General features: G+C 37.9%; 1 protein-coding gene and 1 pseudogene across 6 annotated transcripts in view; one reads left to right on the top strand and one right to left on the bottom strand.

Annotated features, from left to right (window-relative positions):
* METTL25 (methyltransferase like 25) overlaps window positions 1–21,860 on the bottom strand; it is a 155,033-nt gene that overhangs the window by 77,199 nt on the left and 55,974 nt on the right. The window lies entirely within an intron of this gene.
* Window positions 5,050–5,921, top strand: LOC144616843 (WW domain-binding protein 2 pseudogene; annotated as a pseudogene).

The raw sequence follows: 21,860 nt of genomic DNA, 5'->3' as shown, positions 1-21,860 counted from the left end.
AGACAGTGGTGAAGCTGTGAGTGTGTGGTAGGGAAGAGAGGGGTGGGAATTATTCAGAAGAATGCAGAGTTTTGGGATTCCCAATTGATTTCTAGTAATAAAGGGAAGATGAAGGCAGGGATACATAGGATTCCTGGTATCCCTCTCTATTTTAGATGACACAAACATGGAAGCCAGCAGAAAAGACTTCTGAACACATGGGGCTGTCATTAGAAAACTGGAGGCTAATAAAAGATGGTCTTTACTTCACACATGTTCACTAATTTGTGCTGATGAAGGTGATGAGAGTAGAGAAAGGTTATGATGTTCCTTAGGGCTCATAAACCTATTCTTTACTCCCACAATAAAGGCCTATATAGAAGGGTAATTTTTGTGTATAAGAGAGCTTCCTCTCCAACCCTACATTAACTGTAGTGGGAGAAGGACAGTCTTACTCAATGTATATGGCTCCCTGAATCCCTAGCCAAAACACCTAAGCTCCTAGGGCAGTTTATAGGAACTGCCAGCCTTGGCTCAGGGCTATGTGAAATGCCATTAAAGCCTCTCTCCTTTGGACACCTGGTGGTTGTGGAATCTCCTTGAAGTTTTCTGAATCTACATCACAGTTTCCTCTGTGACTGAGGTCATGGTGGCCTCACAGTTCTGCTCATTTTTTAACAAAGAGCAAACAACTGATACAGAGACAAGACACCCTCAAAGTCAAAGAAAGCCTTTCATGTGCAGGTTCAATATTATCTTTGGACCCTATTTCACCAGCTTCATTCTGACTGCAGTGAAGAATGAAGCTCCCTTCTATGTCCTGAATCTAAGTCACAGAGTTCACTGTTTCTATTGTTATATATTTATCTCCTATTTAACTGTGTTCATAAATTCAGATCTAGTCAAAGTGAGCTTTAACCACCTTTATCAGTTATTTCCCCGGGGATCACTTTTATGCTATCTTTAAATGATAGTTTTAGAATAGATAAAGTCTCCTTTTTTTTTTTTTTTTTTTTCATCTATCCCATTTCTTCTCTGTTGGCTTTAGAAATCCATCCATCTCATAAAAGTAGAGATTCTACTAATTTTTCCTTCTTATGTTAATAATATTACTATCTACTTAACTAAACAAGTTTGAACTTTAGAACCATCTTCTATTATTCTTTCCTTTAATCCCCCAGTTCTTTTAGTTATATCCTTAATTATATCCTTAAACATAGCCTCTTATTTTTTTTTAATTTTTTTAATCTTTATTATTTATTTTTGAGAGAGAGAGAGAGAGAGAGAGAGAATGAGCAGGGGAGGGGGCAGAGAGAGAGGGAGACATAGAATCCGAAGCAGGCTCCAGGCTCTGTGCTACCAACTCAGAGCCCCATGCGGGGCTCGAACCCACAAACCGTGAGATCATGACCTGAGCCGAAGTCGGATACTTGACCGACTGAGCCACCCAGGCGCCCCAAACATATCCTCTTAATTATACCTTCTTTTCATTTTCAGTCTTCATTAGCTTTTGACTAGGTAAATGTAATACCTACTAATTCTTTTTCTTTTTCCTTTAGTCTTGTCCATCCTTTACATTAAGAGTAACATTATCTTTCTAAAATAGACACATCTAACCATGTTACTCCAACAGCTCTTGCTTCCCTCACCACTAGCATCTATGAGATAAAACCCAGTACTTTTCTTACTGTGAATTTCAGGAGGTTCTGATGCTCCCTCTTTATAACATTCTCTTCCTCTGGTTCCATGATACCATGCTCTCTTATTTGAGGCCTGATGCTCATCATATCCCCTGACAGTTTGTTATTTTCTGTCTATTAAATTAGACATAAGGATTAATGCATAAGAATTAATCCTATCTCACCCTTTATACTTTTTTGAGGAAAGATTTTGCAAACTCAAGTGCTTTCAGTTGGTAAATAAGTGTGTGAAGCAGCTAGATACAATGAAATAGGTAATCATCAATTTTCATGGTAACCAAGTATCACATTTGCCCAGTCTTACTGCTATTTAAAGAACAATTGGAGCGTAACACAACTGTCAAAATTGCCAAAAATGGGCCCGTGGGCACTATCAGAGCCAGTGTGCAACCCCTGTTCTATCTGTGTGCTTTCCCTAGGCAGCCTTACCTATACCTCAATTTACACTGACAATTCCTGGATTAATTTCCTAGGTCAGCTATAACAAATTACCATACACTTGGTAGCTTAAAACAACAAAAAGGTATTCTCTCACTGTTCTGGACGCTAGAAGTCTGAAATCAAGGTATGGGCTGGGTCATGCTCCCTCTGAGGCTGTAGGGAAGAGCCTTTCCTTGCCCCTTCTTAGGATCTAGTGGTTGCTGACAATCCTTGGCATTTCAGGGCTTGTGGCTGTACCACTCCAGTTTCTGCCTCTGTCATCCCTCTGGGTCTCTGTGTATCCTCTCCTCTTCTTATGAGGACACTAACTATTGGATTTAGGGTCCACCTTATTCCAGTATGACCTCATGTTAACTAGTTAAATCTATAAATACCCTATACCTAAATGAGGTCACATTCTGAGGTTCTGAGTTGACACGACTTTTTGGGACACACTATTCAACCTACTCCAATTCCTAAATTATATCTTCAACCTCTTCTCTAAGATCTAATTCTGATCACCAATAGCCTAACCACCAACTCCAAATGGATATTTCATTGGCACCTGATAATCAACATGTCCAAAATCTAAATAACTGAATGACACAAAACCAGATGTCCTAAAGTTTCCTATTTCGGTGACTGGCATCAACATTTACTCATTTACATGAGTCAAAAAGCTCAGGAATCTTTTCACTTTCCCATATATAGCATGTTTTAGAAATTCCAGCTTATTTTTCTCCTAAATGTTCCTCAAATCCATTAATATTCTCTATTTCCACCATCCCAAACTACCTGCACTGCTATGAAAGCCTCTTGATTGGTTACCAACACCCACTCTTGCTCCTTATTTCAGTTTTAATACTGCAAAGTGATATTTTAAAATATAAACTTCATCAGTTCCCTTCCCCGCTTAATAGATCCTTCTTTTCCTTTCAAGATTAAAAGCCAAGAAACAGACATTTAACAATAGAGAACAAACTGATGGTCACCAGAGGGGAGATGGGTGGGAGGATAGGTGAAATAGGTGACAGGGATTAAGGAGAGCACTTGTTTTGATGAGCATCAGGTGATGTATGGAAGTGTTGAATCATTATATTGTACACCTGAAACTAATATTACATTGTACGTTAACTAACGGGGATTTTTAACCAGAAACTTAAAAAAACACAAAAAACAAAAAAACATTAAGACTCTGTTCCTTAACTATATCTGCTTGTGCCTACCTCTCCAGCTTCATTTCATACCTTGTTCTCTGTTTCAGCCTTTTGTTCCACTTTCCGTTCTCTAAACTGGTAAAATACCTATCTCAAAGCTTTGGAATTTTCTATGGTAAGCCATAGATTTCCACACTATATCCCATGATTCTCCTACACCTATATCTTGTAAATAGCCCCTTTGTAAGTAAACTCATTTCAAATTATTCCAATGATGCAAACCCTCCATCTACTTACTGTTAACTTCCTGACCGACACCCATTTCACTTAGAATAAGACTTGTGATATCCTATGCAGCTCTACGTGATCGATACTCTCCACCCAGAGCTATTGCCTCCCTGAGCTCCTCTCCTACTGGTCTTCCTCATGTCCACTCTGGCTTCTTACTATTTGTCAAATATGTCAGTTTATTCCACTTGTGTGGAATGATTTTCCCCCAGCTACTCACTTGGTGACTCACTTACCTTTTTCATGTCTTTGCTAAAATCTCACCTTTTAATGAAGTTTCTCCTGACCCTGTATTTAATTTACTTACTTAGATTGTTTATTATTTATTCTCCTCCTTCTATTCTCATCCAATGTATTCTTTTTTTTTCATTTGAGAGAGAGAGAGAGAGAGAGAGAGAGAGAGAGAGAAAGAGCGCGCATGAGTGAGGGAGGGGGCAGAGGGAGACAGAATCTTAAGCAGTCTCCATTCTGACACAGGGCTTGATCTCATGACCCTGGGATCACAACCTGAGCTGAAATCAAGAGCTGGATGCTCAAATGATTGAGCCACCCAGCCACCCCCGTATCCAATGTATTCTTGATCTGAACTTTTATAACTATTTCCTAAATAGTCTCCCTGTCCCTGATCTAGCTCCATGTCAATCTATCCTCTCTACATCCCCAAATCACTACCTTTCAGAAATGTAGATGAGTATATGCAACTCCTTTGCATTAAACCACTACACAAGAGATATTTTTATGGAACAAAATGTATTTTGTTTCCCACTGAATAATATTCTGACACCTCAGAACAGCATTCCTGGCTCTCAATATCTGGTCCTAATTTGCTTTTGACCATATTTTCAGTTTCTAATACCATCACCTTCAACTCACTCTCAGATACACATCTACATGGACTTATTTCACTCAGAAAAAGCCACAGTTTCTGCCTCTATGTTTCTTCTCCAAAAGTTCTCAAAATGTCCTTTCCTATCTCAGTCATTTTTCTAAATGAAGACCAAACATTGCCTCTTTTAAAAATCTTTCTCTTATCCCTTAGTTATGAAAAATTATTCTCTCTTCTAGTCTTAACAGTATTTGGTTTATACATCCATCATTTATCACTTCTTTCATCCATTTTTTAAAATAATTCACAGTCATAGTTGATTAAGGTCTATGGGCCAGGAATATATCACTCTCAGATATGCATGAAAGTTCTTTGTAATTGCTTCTTAATTCCTCACTAGATCACCAGCTTCCCTAAGGGGAAAGAGAGTGTCTCACTTATCTGACATCATCTAGTGTCTCCTACAGAACTTTGTTGAATTGAGTAAAAACAATTAGATAGATGAACCAGTATTATATACATGCCCTCATTATATTTTGGAAAAAGAGATATTCTTTTTAAGTTTCTTTAAACCTAAATGAAATTTGAGTGGAATGATTTTATCTGGGAAAAAGAAACAGGTGTTATGCTTTTAAATATATAAATTTTTGTCACCAAAGTTAATAATCTTAATTTACATTACACCTCCCTAAATAGAGGGTTTTAGAATCTTATTTAAAATCACAATAACCATTACTGAAATACATAAAAGGTTGGGGGGTAGGATAGAAAAAAACATACGGGCCTTTCCCAAGAGACTATGGTACTCAACAAGAATCACTCGCAGGGTGGCAGAATGATCGTCAACAACACTGAGAGCATCCTAATGTTTTAATACTGTGTGGAACTTACGTTCAAAGACATGAAGAAGGTGTCTGTGGCCTTCAAAGAGACCAAGAAGTCCTTCATGGTGCTGTTTTATCTGATGAAGGACTGTGAGATCAAGCAGCCTGTGTTTGGTGCAAACTACATCAAGAGGACAGTGAAGGCTGGAGCAGGAGGTGGCTGGGAAGGCTCTGAGACATACAAGTTGACCTTTATGGTAGGGAGTGCCATCATGTTTGGACAACAGATACTGCAAGTGGCATCTCAAGCCTCCCAAGGTGAAGCCCCCAAAACAGAGTCTATGGGTATTCCTTACATGCTCAGTGGGACCTAGGTCTTTCCCCTGTCAATGGAATGTATCCACTGCCCCCACTTGAGGTTCCAGGACCTCCCATGATGGATGGGGTCATGGGTTATGTGCCCCATCCTAGGCCCATGGAACCTCCAGTCAGCAGCCCTGAAGTCCCCTCCACTCCTGGAGCTGAAGGTAAAGCTGCAGAAGCGGCTGCCAGAGACTATTACAATCTGGGTAACCCACATGATGTCTACACTCCCACGAACCAGCTTCGGCCACCTTCCTACTACCCGTCTCCCCATGGAAGAAGAACCAGCATACCCTTCCTGCTCCTGCCTCCCACCCCTGCTCACTCTTCCCTACCCTTCCTTCCCCTTGGGACTGAGAGGTGATGGAAGGGCCTTGTTCTTCCTCCAGGTCTGATTATAAACCACTTCCTAGGGACTGGTGTTGAGGGAAAGGGGGCCCCTTGACTCGGGAGCCATGCCTCCCAGCTTCTCAGGCTAGCCCAGAGCCCACGGCGCTGCTTGGATGCACTTCCCTCTCACCATCCCTGGTGCTCTCCTCAGGAGCATGGGTGATCATCTCGTTCCTGTCTTGCTCTGGTAGCTTCTACTCACAGAGGGACTTTCTGGCCACCTTGTCTACTCAGTACAGCTCCCTCATTTGAGAATCTACGTTATATTCAGCCTTGTGAGCTCCCTCAGATCAGCCTCGTATGTCTTCCTGAGGGCCTCTGCCAGGCCCCCTTCACGTTCCCTCCACTCTGGTCTGTGCCTAACCGTGAAAGGCCACCTTTTCAGTGGACTGTCAGCCCTCATTCCTATCCCAGCCTGCCTCCAGCCCGTCACACTCACCTTCCCCTCCCTGACCTGTCCTTGGTCATTTGTTGCCACCGCATTGTGACTTTTGGAACTTTAACACGAGCTTCCAGGCGGTGGGTGCCATCAATACCAGGCCGCAGCAACAGGGAGGGAGCCCACTGCTTCCCTCCTAGTGCTTTTGGCATTTGTTTCTCTTTGCCTTCTTGCTTTTCCCTCTAGAAGGAACTTCCCAGACTGGAACTGGAGAATGAATGTTCATCCCACTATGACATCTGAGGACTGCTGGATGGGCTGGAACAAAGGCTCCTGACCCCTGGGGCCTGGCCTGAGCCTGTGTGCTGACCATGGCCTCCTACCAGCCCCTCACCCTGACCTCTTCCCTTTAAGTTTCATGCCTAATTGGTGATATACCCCCTAGAGGCACTAAAATTTGCTCTCATTTGCTTCTGGACTGGCCGTGAAGTGAGGAGATGGTTATTTAAAGAGAATTGCGTTTGCTTGACAAAACAACCAGTTAATATACTAATGTGAAATAAGCCTTGTTTGCACCTGGATGTATTTACTGAAAATGCGAAGTAGTAAAATGAAGTGACTGGGTGGGGGGGGGGGGGGGAGAATACATAAGGTAAGTGATTTTTGAAAAATTGTGGTTTGATCACCATATACCTCACCCTCCTCTCTCTTGTGTAGTTTCTTTTACTGTTCATAACCTGACATTACATTTCTACTTATTTGTTTTCCAATTGCCTGATGCCTTATTAGAATATAAGCTTGATAAGGGTGGGGGCTTTGTTTTGTTCAATCTTGTATCCCTAGTACTTAGGATAGTGACTAGCATGTGATAGACACCCAATAAGTATTTCTTATATGAATGAAAAAAAATTACAAAATCCTGGAGTAAACCAAAGTAAAACTGGGCAAGATTAACATGACTACCTGAAACAACAACATATAAATGAAGATACAATTTACACCCCAGAGAGGAGAAATTGACATCCTAAAGACAACAATTCTCTCCATAATGATCTTTAAATTCAATGCACGACAATTAAAATCCCAACAGATTTTTTCATGGATCCTAACAATCTAATTTAAAACCCATTCAATACATGAATCATCTAAATCAGCTTTTACTTTGAATTTGGTCAGCAAAGTTTATTATGCCCATATATTATAAAGAAAATGAACTAATTTTAAAATCATTTTTTCTAAGCACAAAACATTTTGCAACTTTCCATATAAATTTGCATTATAAACTACACATACTTTAATCCTAAATGAAAGATTTAAGTAAATTTTTCTACTTAAGCCTTATTAAATGTTTGATGTGATCAGCATTTTGATTCTCCTTGAGCAAGCTGTTTGGATAAATAAAATATTTCTTCTCCAAACATTGAAGTGGCTCCAAATTGCTAGTATTTCATATGTACTTTTAATATTAACTATCTCCTTCCTATGTTTTTTTTGCATCCATACTACAAATATGACAAAGAGCTCTAGTAAAATATGAAACAAAGATGCCTATTGTTTGACTTTCCTAGTTGGTATTGTTCACGGAGTGTGCACTGCCATGCCATCTGTAATTGACAACCCCAAACAATGGATGGACGGCTGTCATCAATCCTTGCTTAACTAAAATCTCTTCTTTTGTGAAACTCATTCAGTAATCCTGTACTTGGTCTCTAAAACGAGTAAAATTGTATTTGTATGTCTTTTCGTTGAGAGAGCAATTAAGTAAAATTGTCACTTTTAAAAATACATAAAGTCAAACCCTTTTGAAAGAGAAAATGCATGAGGTTAGCTAAGAAAACTCTGAAAAAAATGAGAACTTTGGGGGACTTCCTCTACCAGATTTCAAAGGTTCCAATAAACTATATTAATTAAGGAAGAATAGTATTATCAGACGAATCAACCGATGAAGGGAGTAGAAGAGAACTCATAAATACATTATACGATAAAGGTGTCATTTTATATCAGTGTGGCAAAGCATGGATTATTCAATAAATAGCATTTAGAAAACTATAAGATTACAGACATTTCTTGAATCAATCATACAAAATAAACCCAGATAGATTATGGAACTAGGTAAAACAAAAACTATAACTATAAAAGAGGAGAAAATTATAAAACAAATGTTAACCAATACAGGAGAAGCTAAGTAGAATATGATATGTCCATTCCATGGAATACTTTGTAGTGTGTAAAACAAATGTATGAAAAGAGCTCCAAGATATGTTGCTAAGTAAAAGGGCAAAACTATATTGTTCTTCTTCTTCTTTTTTTTAATCACACCTTCTTGCTCGTCTTTCTTATCTTCCCAACCTCCTCTGGAATGTGCTTGGGTTCAGTCTCTGTACTTCTTCATTTCTATTCCCTAAGTGATCTCATTCAGACTATCTATATGTTAATAACTTGCAAATTTTTTACATTTGACCCATATTTGTCCTCAGGAATCCAGAATTATCTATCCAATTCATAACGCAACTTCTGCACTTGAATTTCTAAGAGGCATGTCAAACTCAACCTATCCCAAACAACTTCCCTCTCAATTTTACTCTTTCTGCAGTCATATCCAGTTCACTAAATGACAACTCCACCTTTCCACTGTTTCAGTTCAAATACTTTTGAGGTATGCCCTTTTTTCCATTCTTTTCCACACCTCCACTGTCAATAATTATGCTGACAATACTTTAAAACTATATCCAAAATTTAATAATTTCTTCCTAATCTTCCCCTCTAACCTAAACCACCATTATCTCTCACCTAGTTTATTGCTCACCTGAATTATAGCTTCCTAAATGATCTCTGTGCTTTGGCCTTTAACTATGTTTCAGTCGTATTGGTCCTTTTGGTGTTCCTTGAAGTAGCAAGCAAGCTCCTGCCTTGGGCTTTTTACCTGCTGTTCCCTCTGCCTGGAACACTCATCCTCCAAGATAACCGCATGGTTTCCTCCATCATCTTTCAACTGTCTACATACGTGTTATCTTAAAAAAGCCTTCCCTGGCTACTCTATATAAAATACCATCCCTCCTCATCCCACTCTTACTCACTTTGCTTTAATTTTCTTAATAGCACTTATCACCATCTGATATACAATATATATATATTAAATGACATGCAAGCAGGAGCTTTTTTCCCCCTTCAATCTCTGTAGCTTCCAGAAAAGTACATGGCACACTGTAGACACACAATAAATATTTGTTGAGAGAATGGATAGATGAATGGATGAATGATTACATTCAAATGATTCCTTTCCTCAAAAAAACCCAAGATATTTGTACATATGTATATGTATCTGCCCATATACAAATACAGAAGCATGAGAAGGGATTATCATTGTGGGTAGTGACACAGAACAAAGACTTTCACTTTTTACTACATATTTGTATACTTTTAGAATTTTTTTTATAATGATAATATATTTATGTACTACTGATGCTAAAAGGTAAATATATAAAAAATGTTGCTTAATATTTTGAATGCATTCAGTTCAATTATTAAGCTTATTTTTTGTGTGACATGCATCTATATCATTTTTATAATGTTTATAATAAAGATAAAATATAGGTTGATAGGTATTTTAATGTTTTTCACAAAATATTGTTACTTTAACATAGGTCAACTACACATCATTTACCAGCCCTTTTATCTGTTTTTAAATTTAGTTTCTGTTCCATGTCATTCTCTTCAAGGACGGACTAAGACTTCTTAGGCTTTCTTAAAAGTATTCTTCAAGGGAATCTGAAGACTTGCCATGTGAGACTGATACACTCTCAAGTAAAGATAATGTTTGGATTTTAGTTGTAAAAATTTAGGAACTTATTTCTAACAGAGTTTTATAGGTTGAAATTAGCATAGAGGCTATAGGACAATTCTATGAAAATTTCTTGATTTTCATTTCAACTTTTAAATGAGGTTAAGTGAATATGGTATTCAAAATATTACCTAAAGATAAAAGACATATTAAAATTATATTAAACTGCCCAGATTTCCTTTTTTTTTTTTTGTAGATGTTCTTTCTCTATTTTTTTAAATCAAATTTGTTGTTAAATTGGTTTCCGTACAACACCCAGCGCTCATCCCAACAGGTGCCCTCCTCAATGACCATCACCCTCTTTCCCTTCCTCCCCCCCCCCCCCCATCAACCCTCAGTTTGTTCTCAGTATTCAAGAGTCTCTTATGGTTTGCCTCCTTCCCTCTCTGTAGCTTTCCCCCACCCCACCCCCTCCCCCCTGGTCTTCTGTTGAGTTGCTCAGAATCCACATATGAGTGAAAACATATGGTATCTGTCTTTCTCTGCCTGACTTATTTCACTTAGCATAACACTCTCCAGTTCCATCCACGTTGCTACAAAAGGCCATATTTCATTCTTTCTCATTACCAAGTAGTATTCCATTGTATATATAAACCACATGTTCTTTATCCATTCATCAGTTGATGGACATTTAGGCTCTTTCCATAATTTGGCTATTGTTGAAAGTGCTGCTATAAACATTGGGGTACAAGTGCCCCTATGCATCAGCACTCCTGTATTCCCTGGGTAAATTCCTAGCAGTGCTATTGCTGGGTCATAGGGTAGATCTATTTTTAATTTTTTGAGGAACCTCCACACTGTTTTCCAGAGTGGCTGCACCAGTTTGCATTCCCGACCAACAGTGCAAGAGGGTTCCCGTTTCTCCACATCCTCTCCAGCATCTATAGTCTCCCGGTTTGTTCATTTTAGCCACTCTGACCGGCAAGAGGTGGTATCTCAGTGTGGTTTTGATTTGTATTTCCCTGATGAGGAGTGACGTTGAGCAGATCTTTTCATATGCCTGTTGGCCATCTGAATGTCTTCTTTAGAAAAGTGTCTATTCATGTCCTCTGCCCAGTTCTTCACCAGATTACTTGTTTTTTGGGTGTGGAGTTTGGTGAGTTCTTTACAGATTTTGGATACTAGCCCTTTATCCAATACGTCAGTTGCAAATATATTTTCCCATTCCATCGGTTGCCTTTTAGTTTTGTTGATTGTTTCCTTTGCAGTGCAGAAGCTTTTTATATTGATGAGGTCACGATAGTTCATTTTTGCTTTTAATTCCCTTGCCTTTGGAGATGTGTCAAGTAAAAAATTGCTGTAGCTGAGGTCAGAGAGGTTTTTTTCCTGCTTTCTCCTCTAGCGTTTTGATAGTTTCCTGTCTTACATTCAGGTCCTTCATCCATTTTGGGTTTATCTTTGTGAATGGTGTATTCTGCATGTTGCTGTCCAGTTCTCCCAGCACCATTTGTTAAAGAGACCATCTTTTTTCCATCAGATATTCTTTCCTGCTTTGTCAAAGATTAGTTGGCCATACATTTGTGGGTCCAATTCTGGAGTCTCTATTCTATGTGTCTGTTTTTGTGACACTACCATGCTGTCTTGATGATTACAGCTTTGTAGTAGAGGTTAAAGTCTGGGATTGTGATGCCTCCTGGTTTGGTTTTCTTCTTCAGTATTACTTTGGCTACCATACAAATTTTAGGATTGCTTTTCTAGCTTCAAGAAGAATGCTGGTGCAATTTTGATTGGGATTGCATTGAATGTGTAGATAGCCTTGGGTAGCATTGACATTTTAACAATATTTATTCTTCCAATTCATGAGCACGGAATATTTTTCCATTTCTTTGTATCTTCTTCAATTTCCTTCATAAGCTTTCTATAGTTTTCAGCATAAAGATCTTTTACATCTTTGGTTAGGTTTATTCCTAGGTATTTTATAATTCTTGGTGCAACTGTGAATGGGATCAGTTTCTTCATTTGTCTTTCTGTTGCTTCATTATTAGTGTATAAGAATGCAACTGATTTCTGTACATTAATTTTGTATCCTGCGACTTTGCTGAATTCATGTATCAGTTCTAGCAGACTTTTGGTGGAGTATATCGGGTTTTCCATGTATAGTATCATGTCATCTGCAAAAAGTGAAAGCTTGACTTCATCTTTGCCAATTTTGATGCCTTTGATTTCCTTTTGTTGTCTGATTGCTGATGCTAGCACTTCCAACATTATGTTAAACAACAGCAGTGAGAGTGGACATCCCTGTCATGCTCCTGATCTCAGGGGGAAAGCTGTCAGTTTTGAGGGTGATATTAGCTGTGGGCTTTTCATAAGTGGCTTTTATGATGTTTAAGTATGTTTCTTCTATACCAACTTTCTCGAGGGTTTTTATTAAGAAAGGATGCTGAATTTTGTCGAATGCTTTTTCTGCATCAATTGACAGGATCATATGGTGCTTATCTTTTCTTTTATTAATGTGATGTATCATGTTGATTGATTTGTGAATACTGAACCAGCCCTGCAGCCCAGGAATGAATCCCACTTGATCATGGTGAATAATTCTTTTTATATGCTGTTGAATTCAATTTGCTAGTACTTGTTGAGAATTTTTGCATCCATATTCATCAGGGATATTGGCCTGTAGTTCTTTTTTTGCTGGGTCTCTGTCTGGTTTGTGAATCAAAGTAATGCTCGCTTCCCAGAATGAGTCTGGAAGTTTTCCTTCCCTTTCTATTTTTTGGAACAGCTTGAGAAGGATAGGTATTATCTCTGCTTTAAATGTCTGGTAGAATTCCCCTGGGAAGCCATCTGGTCCAGGACTCTTACTTGTTGGGAGATTTTTGATAACTGATTCAATTTCTTCACTGGTTATGGGTCTGTTCAAATTTTCTATTTCTTTCTGCTTGAGTTCTGGAAGGTGTGTGGGTGTTTAGGAATTTGTCCATTTCTTCCAGGTTGTCCAGTTTGTTGGCATATGATTTTTCATAGTATTCCCTGATAATTGCTTGTATTTCTGAGGGATTAGTTGTAATAATTCCATTTTCATTCATGATTTTATCTATTTGGGTGATCTCCCCTTTCTTTTTGAGAAGCCTGGCTAGTGGTTTATCAATTTTGTTTATTTTTTCAAAAAACCCACTCTTGGTTTCATTGATCTGTTCTACTGTTTTTTTGATTCTATATTGTTTATTTCTGCTGTTATCTTTATTATTTCTCTTCTTCTGCTGGGTTGGGGTGTCTTTGCTGTTCTGCTTCTAGTTCCTTTAGGTGTGCTGTTAGATTTTGTATTTGGGATTTTTCTTGTTTCTTGAGATAGGCCTGAATTGCAATGTATTTTCCTCTCAGGACTGCCTTTGCTGCATCCCAAAGCATTTGGATTGTTGTATTTTCATTTTCATTTGTTTCCATATATTTTCCCAAATATATTTCCATATATTTCTTCTCTAATTGCCTGGTTGACCCATTCTTTCTTTAGTAGGGTGTTCTTTAACCTCCATGCTTTTGGAGGTTTCCCAGACTTTCCTGTGGTTGATTTCAAGTTTCATAGCATTGTGGTCTGAAAGTGTGCATGGTATGATTGCAATTCTTTTATACTTATGAAGGGCTGTTTTGTGACCCAGTATGCGATTTATTTTGAAGAATGTTCCATGTGCACTTGAGAAGAAAGTATATTCTGTCGCTTTGGGATGCAGAGTTCTAAATATATCTGTCAAGTCCATCTGATCCAACATATCACTCAGGACCCTTGTTTCTTTATTTATTCTGTCTAGATAATCTATTCATTACTGTAAGTGGAGTATTAAAGTCTCCTGCAATTATCACATTCTTATCAATAAGGTTGCTTATGTTTGTGAGGAATTGTTTTATATATTTGGGGCTCCTGTATTCGGTGCATAGACATTTATAATTGTTAGCTCTTCCTGATTGATAGACCCTGTGATTATTATATAATGCCCTTCTTCATCTATTGTTACAACCTTTAATTTCAAGTCTAGTTTGTCAGATATAAGTATGGCTACTCCAGCTTCTTTTGACTTCCAGTAGTATGATAGATGGTTCTCCATCCCCTCACTTTCAATCGGAAGGTGTTCTCAGGTCTAAAATGAGTCTCTTATAGACAGCAGATAGATGGGTCTTTTTTTTTTTTTCTTAATCCATTCTGATACCCTATGTCTTTTTGTTGGAGCATTTAGTCCATTTACATTCAGTGTTATTATTGAAAGATATGAGTTTAGAGTCATTGAGATATCTGTAGGTTTCATGCTTGTAGTGGTATCTCTGGTACTTTGTGGTCCTTGCAACATTTCACTCACAGAATCTCCTTTAGGATCTTTTGTAGGGCTCGTTTAGTGGTGATGAATTCCTTCAGTTTTTGTTTGTTTGGGAAAACCTTCTATTCTGAATGACAGACTTGCTGGGTAAAGGATTCTTGGCTGCATATTTTTTCTGTTCCTCACATTGAAGATTTCCTGCCATTCCTTTCTGGCCTGCCAAGTTCAGTAGATAGGTCTGCTACTACCCTTATGTGTCTACCTTTGTATGTTAAGGCCCGCTTATCCCTAGCTGCTTTCAGAATTCTCTCTTTATCCTTATATTTTGCCACTTTTGCTATGATATGTTGTGCAGGAGATTGATTCAAGTTATGCCTGAAGGGAGTTCCCTGTGCCTCTTGGATTTCAATGCCTGTTTCCTTCCCCAGATCAGGGAAGTTCAAGTATACCTTCAGTCCTTCTCTCTCTCTTCTTCTTCTGGAATTCCTATGATACAGATATTGTTCCATCTGATTGCAACACTTATCTCTTTAATTCTTCCCTCACACTCCTGGATTTTTTAATCTTTTTCTCAGCTTCCTCTTTTTCCATAATTTTATCTTCTAATTCACATATTCTCTCTTCTGCCTCTTCACTCTGTGCTGTAGCCACCTCCATTTTATTTTCCACCTCATTTATAGCATTTTTAATTCATCATGACTATTTTTTAGTCCCTTGATCTCTGTAGCAATAGATTCTCTGCTGTCCTCTATGCTTTTTTGAAGCCCAGCGATTAATTTTATGACTATTCTTCTAAATTCTTGTTCTGTTATATTGCTTAAATTGGTTTGGATCAAGTCGTTAGCTGTTGCTACTTCCTGGAATTTCTTTTGAGAAGAAATCTTCTGTTTCATCAATTTGGCTAGTTTTCTGTCCCTAATGCATTTTAAAAGCTTGTTGTATGCTCTGCACCTGCGAGCACTGCTTTATTAAAGGAGGGTCATACACTGTCCAGGGCCTGGCCCTTCAGGAAGTGTTTTTTCCGGGACTGTTACTTGCTCTCTGTTGTGACTTTGGTTATTTTATTACCCTACTCGTAGTAATATTTTGGACCCTCCACCAGATGTACTTTGATTTGTTCCTTGGAGTAGCCCTGTAAAGGAAAACAAAGGGGAGACAAAAACACGCAAACACACAAACAAACGAAAACAAAAACCTAAAGACTAAAAACAAAAAACACAAAAACACTGACTACAAGTAAAGAAGAGGGTGGAGGCGGTGCTGATGGAAGAGCACATACAAAGAGAGAAATGACAGGAGTGGGGGTGGGGGGGGGGAGAGGAAGAAATAAACATTGATTAGGCAGGTAGGCTAAAAGGCTTAATCCAGAGAGAGAGAAAGGAAAATAAAGGAGGTGGGGAAAATGAAACAAAGATAAAGCTACCCAGACAGAGAAACTATATGGCTTGATTATTTCAGAGAGAGAGAGAGAGGAGTGTAAAGAAGGAGGTGTAGAAAATGTATCAAGATAATGGATTAAATATGTCTGTTTAGACAGACCAATGACCGGAGTAACCAGCCTAGGGGAGGGAAGAGATAAGGAGGAGAAATGGGGGGTGGGAAGGAGAATATATCTATGTATCCAGAATTGACCTAGTGTTAATCCAGGCAATGCTGCAGCACTTGTAGGTAGTAGCTGTCCACAGGGTCTGTGCCGCTCTGTGGATACACAGTTACCCAGTGCAAGGGGGTGTGGTTTGGCGTAATCTGAACCCACTTCCACTACAGGCCCCAGGAGTGATCCCTGAGGCCCTGTCTTGGGGGGGGGGGGAGGGGGGGAGATGGTGATCCCCCAGTCTCTTCTCCACGGAGCCAGACCAGTGGACTCAGTTTGAGTTGTCCTCCTTGTGCCGTGGGCGCAAACAGGATGGTCCTTCTCGCTCCGCCAACTCCCCTGACCCTGCACTTGGCTAGCATTCAAAGTCCCACTCCCTGTGTGCTATGGCCCTGGGGAAGCGCCTGTCATTGCTGCCATACGTGGTCCCGGCTGGCTTTGTCTGTGCCACAGCACTTCAGGGAGGACCACCTTCTCCTACTGCGACTGAGCCGCTGCCCTTGCTGGGAGCCCCCAGGTGGCGGACGCAGGCAGCCTTTGTTTTTTCCCACAGCACTCCAGGGAAACGGCAGCGTTTTCCTCCTGCAGTCTGCGCCTTCCGCGCAGCCACTACGTCCCTAAGCCCAGGGGTGGTGGAAGCAGGCCGGTTCTGTATTAGCATGCAGCCCTCCATGATGGGAACCACTTCCTCCAGCTGCGGACTGAGACTCTGACCTACTACCGCACCCAGGCCTGGCTCCCCTCCTCCCCAGGTGCGCGAACAGGGAGCTGGCCCCAGTCCCAAGAAAGTTAGAGATCGGATTCCTCTCAGTCTCAGTCCAAGGTCTTTCTCCTGTCCAGATATGGTCCCGCACTTCCTTAGCCACTCTTTCTCTTCCCTTTGTCTTTCCGCAGGAGGGGGTGCCTCCCCTCCTTGCCCATGCAGCCCTTTTTTTAATCTCCCCCAGATCACTAAACTGCCCAGATTTCTGAAGCATTTATATATTACCAGTTGTTGAGTGTATTAAAACTAAAAGAATATATAAATATATTTAATATATTAATATATTTTTATAAATTATATATTTATATATTATAAAATACATATTTATACATATTATATATTATAAAATATATATTACATATATATTTATATATTATAAAATATATATTAATATAAATATAAATAAATGACTATGTAAATCAGACCTATACTCATCAACAATAGCAAATATAGTAAGTTGAAGAATAAAGTCAAAACAGTACAACTAGAAAAGAAATAGCTAGATAATTTGAAAGTAGGTAAACTGGGGTGCCTGGATGGCTCAGCTGTTTAAGCGTCTGACTCTTCATTTTGGTTTAGGTCACAATCTCATGGTTTGTGGGATCAAGCCCTGCATCAGGCTCCCTGCTGGCAGCACCGGGCCTGCTTGGGATTCTCTCTCTCCCTCTCTTTCTGCTCCCTCCCCATTTGCACTCTCTCTCTCTAAAAATAAATACGTAAAAAAAAAAAAAAAGGTAGGTAAATCTTAAAAATTGCTCTATTCTCTTGAAATGATTAGAATACGTATGAGTATAAAAATTTGGTAACTTAAAAAGACAGAATTTATGTGTGGCTATCAGAAATGATTCAAGTTGTAAAGGAGATACTAGAGAAAGATCCTAGAATCCAAGACATTTAAAGAAAATCATAGCACAAGCATATGTTCATGTTAATTAATTCATATATTCCATAAATACGTATTGAGCCCCTACTGGTCTTCTTCTGCCTTCACTAGAACATACCTTCAGTTTAAGTCAATAAGATATATATTCCACGTATGGGCTTTTTCTACACAGGCTATTCCAAAGCACAGTTAGTTAGTCAATGACAAAAGAGTCATTTATTATTTCTCATTTCTCTCTAGACCATGCCAAGTGTAGCCCGATTTATAACATCCTTCTTTCTGCATGCATCTCATCTCTACTTCTAGTTCCATTATATAAGCAACGTACTCATATTTCATTTATCCTTTCGTTAAGAGTGCAGCTAGGAATGTAATCTCAAGGGGATATGTAAATTATACTGTACATACAACAGAAAATAAACAGCTAGTTTAAAATGTATATATTACTTTGATAGTCATATCTGTGGTAAGATGTTGTTTCTTAATGACTCCTACTATATAACTGTCCTGGTATTTTTGTGTATGACAATAAGAATGACAGAGTCTAGGTGCTGAGAGAAAATGCTCCATTGGTCTGGCAAAACTGTGATAGTAGCTCCCCAATACCGCTTCTTACCGTGACTGACAAGTTTCCTCTGCTGTTCTTGTTGGACTCTTTCCCAGTCTTTTATCAATTTTGAAAAAGGAGTTTACACTGAGATACATAATGGAACATCTGAAACATTAAGTCAATGAGACAGTCTTTACACTAACATTATGAATCATGTTGTGACTTCATTCCAATGAGAATTTCGCTCATTGTGCCAGACCAATGATGAAACAAATTTAGACAACTTGCTTATAATTTATTTACCAAGGGAAAAAGAAATGTGAGAATACTTATTTATAGCAAAATATTTTTCAAGATCATGTGCTGTATGGTATACAAATCCAAATTTGTATATAAAACTAGCAAAATGTAAACTAGTTTTTTTTAAAGCCTGTTTTATATTAGTTTGATAGTCAACTTTCTGATAACAATTTCTATTAGTTTTGATTTCATGTTACTTAATATTTGAAACATAAACTATTTCTCTTTACTCTTTCAAATAGAATATTAATTTTCTATTTTAGATTTAATCACATTCTTGACTTCTTTTATTTACCATGAGCACAAGAACTTTTTTTTATGCTGAATAAATATAATCTCCATGAGCTTCAGAAACAACTTTATGAGTCATGAGAAATAATGATGTGCAAACTAAAGAAAGAAAGGGGCAAAATGTATGAAAACTCCATATTTAACTACTTCTAGACAACAAGAAGATGCCCTACAGCAAAAGAAAAATCAGAGCCAATACTCTAGAAAACGTATAACTGACTGAAGATTAGATACAGCTGTCTATGTGAGGTAATTGTGTAAAGACTGCCAACTACATCTAGAAATCTCTATAGTTTTCCCATATTAATTGGCAAGAATTGTTCTGAGACATAAACCCATCTGAAATAGTGAGAAGTAATGTGATATTGTAACAAAAGCTTATAAACAGCTGAATCTACAAGGCTGACAATAGAGTCTCCTTATCTTTTGTCAGATTACAAGAGCAATACCTTATTCCAGCTGAGATAGCTTCTGATGGTTTCTTACTGAATAACTGAATAAGCTAATAAGCTGTTAATATTGATAATTAAGTACATGAAAACATAAATATGCACTTACTGTAAATTATTATTAGGTAACTTTATTTCTTAGAAACCAAACTTGGGGCAAGACAGCACTTACGGCCATTATTACACTGATTTTCAAAAACTCCATATTATCATTCAATTGAAGAATTGAAGCAGGAAAGCAGAGTAACTGTTCATGCAAATCCGGCATAATTTAGAAAAAAAGGATACTGAAACTAAAACTAAATGTCATGATAAACATAGGTGAGGTTCCGTTGAAAACAAAAGGCATATTTTAGAAAGTTACATTCAAGTCACAGAATCATTATCAGAGCCAGGAGAGACCTCCAAAATCAGGCTCACTGATTTATCCAAGGCTATATTACTGCAGAGACAGAAATAAAACTCTAAGCAGTCAAAGCATGTCCTCTTCTAGGTGGTGTTCTTAGACTCCTCTGGGCATTTATTTTATTTTTTATTTTTTTATTTTTTTAGAAATACAGGCATAAAGAGAGAGACAATGAGAGAGAAGAATTCTTTTAAATGTTTGTTTATTTTTTGAGAGAGGGAGAGCTAGTGCAGGGGAAGGGCAAAGAAAGAGAGAGAGAGAGAGAGAGAGAGAGAGAGAGAGAAAGGATCAAAAGCACAAACCATAAGACCATGACTTGAGCCAAAGTCAGACGCTTAACTGACTAAGCCACCCAGGCGCCCCTCCCCTGAACATTTAAATGTCACCATCTCTATGCTTCCAATGTAACTTATAACTCTAACATAGCAGCTATCACACTGTATTACAGCTGTCTTTTGTTATCTGTCTTCCCATTGAGTTATACATTTCTTTAAAGCCTTTTATCTAGAAATCCCTGGTATCTAGCAGAGTGGGCAGTTAATGGATACACAGTTCCTGGAGTATCTTCTAGATCTTAGCATACTCTATGTTGAATAAATGTTTACTGATATTCTCAATGCCCAAAGTTGTTACTGAATCAGCTCTTCTGTTTTCATAATTTCAGAGTCTTTATTTTAATTGCACATTGGTTTTGAATTCAAAGGAGTTGCTAAAAAAATTCTATGCCCCAATAACCAAATTCTGGATCAAATATTAATGATTTATAGAAAGACCAAAGAAAGTTCCTTGAAAAGAATATGAAATATAATCAGTCATTTGTAGCTTATTTTTTTTAAGCTTTCTTTTCTTCAAGGAATTGTCTGAAATGTAACTATAGTTTTTAAATAATAATTTGTTTTTATTTTTATAGGTTTTAGGCTAAAACTCTTAGAAAACAATTTAACTGATGAATACGTGATGTAGTAGGCATCATGATATGTAAATAAAGCAAAGTATTTTCTCTTCAATTTTGAGTTTATGAATAGAAAAAACCCCTGTGATAATCAGGTATGATATTACAGTCCTTATGTGAAAAATTGGACTGAAAAAGAAACAAACTTGGGGAGATACAAATACTCTTTTATATCTGTCAAAATAAAGCAACTCATTCTTCTAACAAATACAAATTTAATATCTGCTATATATCAGACATTGTTTGGGACACTTAACAAATTAGGTGATTTGCAGTTCAAATGAGCAAATTGACTTACTTGTAACAAACATAAATTCATATTTATTTTACACTATGTGTTATAGCCAGTGGTGTCATGAAGCCGGCTCCTAATGGCTCCAGAGAAAGCTGACTGTGTCATTTCTTCCCAGTTAACATTCAGTACATCAGGATGGTAGCTTCAAATTGGCCAAGTGTATTTATACCATGGAAATCAGGAAACACTAATATCAGGGGCTTTCATTCAGGGGCAAAGCCAACCATTAAAAATTTACCACCATACTACTGGCTGTAACCCATTAAGAGGGTCATAAAATCAAGTTAGTCAATTATGACCAATATTTTATAAAATTTAATAGAAAGGAATAAAATAAAAACATTAGCATGCATTAACTGTTGTAAGATCCAGTATCTTTCAAACAACAAACATTAATTAACCAAAAAGAAAAAAAATAAGCACTTTTCTTGTGAAATTTCTGTACCAGTTTATCTATTAGTCTATTCATATAATACAGGGTAGTGATGTAAAATATATTTCTTAATGTGGAACTGAGTTTTAAAAAGGTGAAACCAGTATTATAATCAAGAGAACAAATATAATCTTCTTCCACAAACATGTTTTACAACCTTTGTGGTCATCATATGCTTTGTGGTTAAAGATTACATGCTTCAGAGAGAGATAAAAACTTCATAGTTAATGGGTAGGCATTTAGAAGGTTTTTTCTTTCTTTTCAAGGAAAACCAAAGAGGGAATTATAATTTATGAACACAAAGGAATCTGAGTTTTTGTAGGTTTAAAATTAAATAAGACCTCTGTCTCATCAGGATAGTGTGCTTTCATCATTTTGCTCTAGTGGCCTCTGGAATGTAAACCTTCTCTTTCTGTTTCTTATCTTTGCTAAGAAGGGCAAAGCCAGTCCAGTACCTTGAGAATTCCCAAACTACTTATGTCAACATAATTATTTCTTCTCAAGATGTCTCATCAAATACCTTCGTTTTT

The sequence above is a fragment of the Panthera onca genome, chromosome B4 (assembly GCF_046562875.1).
Source record: "Panthera onca isolate mPanOnc1 chromosome B4, mPanOnc1 haplotype 2, whole genome shotgun sequence".
Classification (NCBI taxonomy): Eukaryota; Metazoa; Chordata; class Mammalia; order Carnivora; family Felidae; genus Panthera; species Panthera onca.
This window is presented reverse-complemented; position numbering and strand designations above follow the sequence as displayed.